The sequence below is a fragment of the Benincasa hispida genome, chromosome 12 (genome assembly GCF_027475165.1).
Source record: "Benincasa hispida cultivar pf3 chromosome 12, pf3_genome.v1.1, whole genome shotgun sequence".
Lineage (NCBI taxonomy): Eukaryota > Viridiplantae > Streptophyta > Magnoliopsida > Cucurbitales > Cucurbitaceae > Benincasa > Benincasa hispida.
Window position 1 is genome coordinate 26406718 of NC_143489.1, and position 9702 is coordinate 26416419.

Below are 9702 nucleotides of genomic sequence, written 5' to 3' on the forward strand. Positions count from 1 at the left end.
TGGTTCCTCCATCTGGGATTATATGTGTTTGAGAATGGGTTTTATTTTTAATAAAGCATATCGATTGTCGATTTTTTGGGCAATCAGAGTAGGAATGAGGATCTCCACAACCCACACAGCTAACCATGGGTTGTATGAATGTTTCTACTCGATTTACCTTTTGCGGGTTTAATGCGTTCCCTAGTGACATATTCTACAAAAGGTTTGTCATAGTAACCACTTGTGCAGATAGCGTGGCTATTGCGTTACAGCCAATAGAATTCACATTTTAAGATCGCCTCTTCCTTTTTGCTCTTGCGTCGTAAGTGTCATCCACCCATTCCATATTATGCTTGGCTATACGGTTCAATATTTCCTTAGATTCAGTATAAGATTTGTCCATGATACCACCAGCTGCAGCTGCGTCGGCTGCCATTGAGATGCTCTGTTTAATCTGCCATAGAAAGTCTCCATCTGGATGGTTAACGGTAATCCATGATTGGGGCAATTCTTGCCTAATCCTTCAAAACACTCCCATGTGGCGCTCAAGGTTTCAGCTTCTTCCTGCTCGAAGTCTATGATCTCTCTCTGCCTCCTTGCGTTTGTGGTAGGTGGAAAGTATTTCTGCATGAATTTCTCCACCAATTTTTCCCAGGTTGTGATCTCACCAAGCTCCAAAGAACTTACCCATTGCTTTGTGTCATCTCTAAAGAATATGGGAATAAAGATAGCCTGATAGTTTTTAGGGTGATTCCAGAAATCACAAACGAGTTGCACATCTCCAAGAAACGTACATGTAGGCATGAGGGTCTTCTTCCCGAGCACCCCCAAATTGTCCAACTGTTTGAAGCATTTGTAACATCACAGATTTCATCTCAAATATTGTCTCATCTAGCATTGGGTATATGATCCCTAGGGAGAAATCATACAACCCAGGAGACGCATACTCCCGCATGGGACGCGTATTACTGTTTGCCATTATGATAGGATTTTGCACAGCGTGGGCTAGCTGTTGAGCTAAGTTTTGATTCGCTTGTTCGTCCGCCATTTGTTGTTACTTGGTTTGTTGTCTGAGCAGTTGTTGCCTTAACCTATGGTGACGATTAGATCGATTTCTTGGTCGGAAGGTCCTTTCAACTTTGGGGTCGTATACAAGTTCAAAAGTGCTCTTCCTGCTCATAAACGTTTACAAGCTTCTGCTTAGCTCGTAATACTTGTTCGTTGGTTTCGTGATTCGAGCTTAGAAGTGTATTATATAAAATGATTGGAAAAATAAGTGTAAATATGAATGATGCGTTGATGCACTTATGATGCATTAGTAACATGTTGACGCGTTAGTGATGTGCAACAGGACGCATGACACTCCTCTATTGACGTTTAAGTTTTCCTAAATTAGATCCAAGTATAAATCCAACTCAGGTTCTTGGTAAGTCCAGGGTCGAACTGAGAGATTCAGATTAAAGCTAACGCAGACCTTGCATTGTAACTATTGTAGAGATATCCTAAGTGTATGTAGAAATGATTTATTTACACTAAGCTATTATGTGTGTTTGTGCAAGAAGATACAAAAGGGTCGAGTAGAGAATGAGGGGTCGTGTGAAAATGGAGTTTGATGCAAGTGATATGCGTCGATCTAAGTTAGATGTACACGAACAAGAATATGATGTGAATGAGATGACATGTTTATCTCAATTTATGTGTTAGTCTCTATTTGACACTTCTCAATGCGAATATCATACAATACCTATCTCTAGGATGTATGCGTCAAAGACAGGATGCAATAAAACACCAGTGCGTCTATCTCTAGATGTACTAAGCGTTTTTAACTTGATGCTAGCTTACTTATTCTCTCGAATAATTTAAGCTAAAGCTGCTTTTACCAATTGATTTAGTTGACTTAAGCGTTCGAAATGGAATTTTGCATGAGGTTATAGATGCATCCAACATAAACAAGAAATAAACAATGGCAAAGTATGATAGATCGAATATGTGAATTTATAAAGAAACTGATTGTCTTTACAAAACCAATACTTAATCAAATGAGAAGATGAAAGCAATAAGTAAGATGAAATGAAATGAGTCAAGTCGCAAAGTACAATCTTTTGTCCTCTTTGGCTCAATTCTAGTCGTGTACAACCACTTGTGGAAGAATTGGAAGAAATGTCTCTCTCAAGCTCAGCTTCCTCCGCTCCTTGATCGGCGATGGTGGTGGTTCTCTTCCCTCTTGTTCTTCTCAGCACCACAGCACAGCTCTAAAGATCTAAGATTTTAAACTAAGACTAAGCTTCAGAACTCAAACTGTTCATCTGGTGGGATTTCTTCTATTTATAGGCGTCGGTCTTCTCCAACTTGATGATGGGCAACATTAAATTCCATACCCTGGTCAGCTGCCTGACACTCAGATGCTTTTCAAACGCCGCCCATTGCAAATGCTCATGCTTGCAAGTGGTGATTTGACATAAACAGCCTGAATCAATGAATCTTCCTTGCGTTGAATCTCTCCGATGCATGCCCCATGCGTTAGACTTTGCCTATGACACTTTTCTTAATCATGTGTTAGCCTTTTATTGAGATCCTTCAATATCATGCGTTAGTGCCGCAGTATTTTAGCAATAAACATTCTTCTGCATGTGTTTGATAGTGTTCGAGTAATTCCATGTGTTTTCTCTAAAACTGATTAGATTTTTTCATTAAAGACCCTAATTGTTCCAACTTTTGAGGTATAATAACTTGTATTTCTACAAGTTATCAACATGATATATATATTGTTCCCGAACTAAAGAGGAACCTCATTTCTGTAAAGTGTTTATTGCAATGTAAATATACTCTCTCTTTTAATATGGATAAAGCGTTTATTCATAAAGATGGTGTTTTTATTTGCACAGTAAATCTGGAATCGAATTTATATGTGCTAAGGTCATTAGCCATTAATTCCCTCCATAATACTGAATTGTTCAGAACTGTCGTAACTCAATCAAAAGAAAATGCCCAACTTTGGCATCTTCATTTAGAGCACATCAATCTTAATAGGATTGAAAGATTGGTGAAGAATGGACTTCTAAGTGAGTTAGAAGAAAATTCTTTACCAGTGTGCGAATCTTGCCTTAAGGGTAAGATGACTAAACGACCTTTTACTGGAAAAGGTTATAGAGTCAAGGAGCCTCTTGAGTTAGTATATTCTGACCTATGTGGTCTTATGAATGTGCGAGCCCGAGGTGGCTATGAGTATTTTATCAATTTTACTGATGATTACTCCAGGTATGGGTATGTTTATCTTATGCCACGGAAGTCTAAATTCTTTGAAAAGTTCAAAGACTTCAAGGCTAAAGTTGAAAATTTTGGATAGACAGATTAAAACACTTCGATCGGATCGAGGTGGAGAGTTTTTGGACTTGGCATTCTAGGCCTATTTGATAGAACATGGAATCGTTTCCCAACTCTCAGCACCGGGTACACCTTAGTAGAATGGTGTAGCGAAGAGGAGAAATAGGACCTTGTTAGACATGGTTCGCTCGATGATGAGTTACGCTTCCTTACCAGACTCGTTTTGGGGTTTCGTAGTGGAGACTGTGGTATACATACTCAATTGTTTTCCCTGCAAGAATGTTGCAAGAACACCTCTGGAGTTGTGAAACGAGCGTAAAGCTAGTTTACGTCACTTCTACATTTGGGGTTGCCCTGCACATGTGCTTGAGGCTAATCCAAAGAAGTTGGAACCATGGTCGAGTTTATGCCTCTTTGTCGGCTACCCCAAAGGTACACGAGGGGGTTATTTTATGATCTGATGGAAAATAGGGTGTTTGTTTCAACAAACACGACTTTCCTGGAGGAGGATCATATAAGGGAGAACAATCCACGAAGCAAAGTCGTGTTGCGTGAGCTTTCCAATGAAACTATTGAAACTTCAATAAGAGTTGTTGAAGAGTCTGCTACATCAGCAAGAGTTGTTGATGGGAGTTCATCTAGTAGGTCGATTCCATCTCAAGAGTTAAGGAAACCTCGACGTAGTGGGAGGGTTGCGAACCCACCCGTTCGCTATCTGGGTTTCATGAAAATCCTTGCTATGGTAGCAAATGGCGACGTTGGGGATCCGTTGTCTTATAAGAAGGAAATGGAGGATGTTGACCGAGATGAATGGGTCAAGACCATGGATCTCGAGATGGAGTCAATGTACTTCAGCTCAGTATGGGATCTTGTAGATCAGCCTGATGGGGTAAGACCTATAGGTTGTAAATGGATGTACAAGCACAAACGGGGTGCTGATGAGAAGGTACAGACCTTTAAGGCTCGACTTGTGGCAAAGGGTTATACCTAGGTAGAGGGAATCGACTATGAGGAGACTTTCTCACCTGTTGCCATGTTAAAGTCAATCCGCATCCTCCTTATTTGTAGCTTATTTAATTATGAGATCTGGCAAATGGACGTCAAGACGACCTTTCTGAATGGCAATCTTGAGGAGACAATTTACATGATGCAACCCGAGGGATTTATAGCCCAAGGTCAAGAACAAAATGTTTGCAAACTAAATCGGTCCATTTATGGATTAAAACAGGCGTCTCGATCTTGGAACATACGGTTTGATATTGCGATCAAGTCCTATGGTTTTGACCAAACGTTGATGAACCTTGTGTCTACAAGAAGATCATCAACACTTCAGTAGTCTTCTTAATGTTGTTGACCCGTTTACAAAGGCTCTCATGGCTATAGTGTTTGAGGGTCACCTACGGAGCATGGGTCTACAAGATCGCACGCGGCTGGACTATGGCAAGTGGGAGATTTTATTGTACTGGGCTTTTATGCCCTAGTTTATTGTTTTGTACTAGTTTATTGTACACCCCACTTTTCTTTAGGACAAGTGGGAGATTGTTGGGCTTGATGTCCTAAAGTCTAGTTTATAATTGGCTAATGTATAAGATACATTAATTTTGGAGGAAATTAGATATAAATATGATTTATATCAAGTAGAGGAGAAAATACTATAGTAGATATGTGATATCAAACTATAGGATAAAAATATAATATGATTATATTTATTATTAATAAAGTGGTTAATTATATAATAATTAAGCCATTTTTCACGTTCAGACGTGCATTAGTGGGGCAACATCAGTTATTATAACCGATGAATTAAAATGAAAATTGTTTTCAATTTTGAATGGTTCGTCAAATCATCCAAAAAGAAATAGAAGATCACGTTGGTGAAAAGTAAATGATCACTTAAGTATTTCGAGAGCCTATACGATAGTCACTCTCTACCTAAACGATCGTCCACCTCGCGCCTAAACGATTACACACTAGTTCCTACACGATCGGGTAGCTTCCCTAAACGATCGTAATGTGTGCTGAGTTTGCTAAACGATTGTATATCTTTTTCTAAACGATTGTTCAATAAAACCCACATGATCGTATAGTTTCTCCTAAACGATAAGTACCGTGCCTTGCGATAGCACCTTTTCCTCCCACTTGCTTATCGCCACACGATCCCTGCTTCCTTCTTCCTCTACCAAATTCACCAAAGCCCACACTTTGGTTTTTACACTAAGAATACCTGAGGCTCTTTTCTGATGGTATCGTCCCCGTTGCGTTTGTGAGTTCGCAGTTGTTCGTGCTACTGCAGTCGACACATCTATTCGGGCGTTGGTTGATCGGGTAGATGTTTTCACTGCATTGAGTTCCGAAGTTTGAAGAACGTCTTCAATGGTATGGCAACTCTCTCCCTCGTTTATTTTTGTTCAAAGCATGCCTTTAATTGGTTTTTTGGTTGCATAACTGTGCGTGTGAATGTATATTGTTGTATTTCGGTCACTGTGAAATTCGAGCAATCCGAACACGCTCATGGAACTCTTCGGTACGAGATCTTTCAGAAGAAGTGGGTTGTTAGTGAGCTACTTAGAAGAAGACAATGGAAAATCCAATTTTTCCAACTTTGTGATTTTTCTCTTCTTTTTCAATTTTATCAAAATTGATTTCACAAATCAATTTTATTTAATAAAATTGAAAATATTATTAATTTTAAAAAATTAATTTCATAAATTAATTTTCTTAATAAAATTAATAAATAATTATTTAAACAATTTAAATAATTCTAATTAATTTAATATCAAATATTAAATTAATTTGTACACAATTCCATCTTCAAATATTTAAATCATATTTAAATATTATTTCTCCAATTTCATTTAATTCTAATTTGAACACTTCAAATTAACTTATCACGCTATTCTAGAGCTTATCTATTTACGAGCTAGCAGGGGGACCTCGCAGACCTACAGATCATGGGCTCCAACGGTCCAAGATTAATCGGCTAAACTCATTAGACCGATCTAACCCCCATTCGCTAACTAATGAGTGATTCCACTAAAGCCCATAGCTGAACTCCCCTCACTGTAGATATATTATGTCTACTTGATATAACCATGGTTAGTAAGTTAACCCTTCACATGTTGCTCGTAATAACGGCTGGGTCGAATCTCTGTTTTACCCCCAAAATGACCTCTTGTTCCTTATGTTCCACTGATCCCCTAATGAACAATTGATTTGTGATCCAATCAACAAATCAAATCCCTCTCAGGCCAATGAGAGAGTGAGGCCTTTTGTTCAAGACCCAGAATCAGCACTTGAAGGGAACAACCTCTCTACTAACCCTAATCGGGTAGGAGTGAATTTCGTCCTGTACCATATGTTCCCAGCTATTCATCCGATCTTATCACTAAAATGGTAAGCTTATTGAGTAGAGGCAGTTGGTCTACTCTCACCATTTGCAGATCAAAGGATAATCCCAAACAAACAGGAGTTCATAGTTAGCTCAGGATTAAGGTCAAGTTACCTAGGTCAACGCTTTGAAATAGTCAATCTTAAACAGTAAACAGCATTATAAAGTAAGAGAGACTGGTTTTGTGGTCCAATCTTGCACAAAACTCATTTACACAGGACACCTCCACTTCTCATGTCCCAACATGAAGAAATTAGGATCACTACATTTGTAACACTTTACAACTCTTTGTAACAACTACAGAGTAGGTCGCATCCAACAGTGTTGCCAGAATAAGACACCCAACCTTATTCATATATTATAGATCATTTTGACTATTTACTCGAACCTGATCCACTTGTATGTCTCCACATAAAGTTCAAGTAATTATGTAATAGTCAAGGGACTTTGGTTTATTGGATTTCTAAAAAACAATATATTCAATAACAACTTTATTGAATTTTCAGAATAAGTTCTATTGTTTACAAACCACGAGTTTTAGGACATAAAACCCAACAGCTTGGTCGTCACTTGGACCTCTTTGGGTTCGAGTTACCTGAAAAAGGTTAGCTAAGATCAGCTCAACAAGAAAAAAAAGAAAGGTACTCTGTTGTTTACAAAGGTGGAGATTGTTACAGAAAGAACCGAGACAAAAAGAAATGAAGTTACAAGTAGTTGATCGTTGTCGTCTCTTTCTGCTTTGTTTGTTGTAACCACTAGAGCTTCTTCGTTGAATATGAACGCCTGTATAAAAAGAAAATGAATGAGAGAATAATAAGAACAAGAGAGAGCAAGGCATTCATCTATAAAGAAGTTTAAAGAAGAAGTAATAAAAAGAGACCCTCTCGATTTGCACAGTAGACATAGGCCTTTGGCTGAACGACTTAAATACTTGTGTTGTTTCTTTCTTTCTCTATGATCGTCTAGCTTTTACTTAAGTATCGTGTATAGACGATCGTCTAATTCCGCATTGCATCGTCTATATGATCGTCTAGTTCCTTAGCTATCATCTATATGATCGTCTAGTTCCATTCAACTATCGCCTACATGATCGTCTAGTGCTTCTTGATATCATTTACATAATTGAACTATCGTCTAGTCCCTTATAACTTCGTCTACACGATTGAGCTGCATACAGGTAAACGAATGAAGAATTTTGACGCTTAATTTGGGCCTGCTAACAAGGAAATCATAGTTATCTGGGGCAACAACTATGCCTTTTAGTCTTCATGTTTATTTTGTCTAACTTATTTGATTATTGAGAGTATAGATAGTAAAATAGAAACTTTAATTATGATACTTTTGTGAACTTTTGATTATAAAATAGGTGTGTTGGGTTAAAATATCTTTAAGGATTGTGCCATTTCTTAGGATGAAAAAGTTCAGGAGAGTTATTTTTTTGTGACTATATTTGTGTTTTTTTGTTTAGATAGATATTATGCACTTGAAATTGGTTGGAAGTTACTTTATGAATTTTGTTTATAGATATTTATAGGTTCTTTTTTTCTTCCATCTTTATTTTTTTTCTATCATCCTAAGACATACATCGAAGATGCAATTGGAAGTACAAAGTTTTAATTTGTATGTACATCAGTTTATTATTTTTATTCTTTACTTCAATAATTTTACTTAACTTTTTGTTACTTAATGACTTTTTGTAGGTTGTTGAAGATATACCAATGAATGCAATGCCTAGACAATAAACCATACTAACTTGGAGTTAATTAGATTTATTATATCAACATTTTGTAATTTATTAAGTTTATGTTTTGTTCTCTATACGTAAGATACTAATTAATATATTTCTTTTTTTTCTTTTTGTTTTTTTTGACAATTTGAATATTGTATAAATGTTTATTAGATATATACATTTTGATTATGTGAATTATAAATACATTTTGTCACTTTTAATGTGTAGCAAGGTATGAAACACAATAATACCAACTTGAACATAATTGAGAAGATATAAAAAGTTCATAAAGAAAGCTATAAAAATTTTAAAAAGCTATGGAAAGAAAATTGTTTGAACATTTGAAGACTTATTATAGCGTTCATTAAACAAACACTTATAGTTTCAAATAAATGCTATAATAGATGAACAATAACCTCAATTTTGGTTATAAAAGCATTTTTATAGTTTTTTCAAAATACTATCTTAGATGATACAAAGATCAATTGTGGTTTGTAAAATGCTGTAAAAATTAAGTATTTCATAGCGTGTTACTAAATGTTACTAAAAGGTTGGACTTTTTATAGCATTTTAAAAATGCAATAAAAAACCTTATATTTTTAAAAGCGTGGGTTGTCACGACTTTGTAAAAAACGCTATAAAAAACCTATTATAGCATTTTTTTTGAAACTATCTTAGGTCTCTTTTCCTGTAGTGCTCTAAGCCTCATCTACTTCTTTTACTTTTGTTTCAAGATGAATCAATACGAACCATCTTCAAAGTTTAGATTTCTACTTCTTCAGCTCGAGCCACTCCAAATAAGAATATATACAACATCAATAAAATTTCATCCACAATAGGAAGAAACCCATAAGAACTTTTGGATCCAAAAAGAATGAAACCCACATAAAACTAATCTATGGCTTTTTATTTTTCCAAGTTCTTCTCTAAAGAAAAAGGACTTAACAAGTTGAATTAATACAAAATGGGACTGTTCTTCTTGAATATTAATACAAAATTGGACCAAATTAGTTTATTTGATCTAACAATCATGATGAAGACACACAACATCGGCGGGATTTGTCAACTCTTCAATTACACATGTTAACTTTTAATTAGTCCAAAATTTGATAATTTGTAATTACGACATTAATTTGAAAAATGACATAGCAATCATGATTGATCCAAAATCTTTCATTTGATTCAATCACTAATCTCCCAATCAACGTAAGCAGTAGTTTAACTTCAACTTCAATTATAAATATTATAAGTTGAAATTAACAGTCCCAAACACGTATTGAAC

General features: G+C 36.1%; 1 non-coding gene across 1 annotated transcript; it reads left to right on the top strand.

Moving 5' to 3' along the window:
• The first annotated feature begins 469 nt into the window (after window positions 1-469).
• On the top strand, window positions 470-575 carry LOC120068631 (small nucleolar RNA R71). The gene has a single exon (XR_005479268.1). It is a non-coding gene; the product is annotated as a small nucleolar RNA R71 (small nucleolar RNA).
• The last annotated feature ends 9127 nt before the right edge of the window (window positions 576-9702 follow it).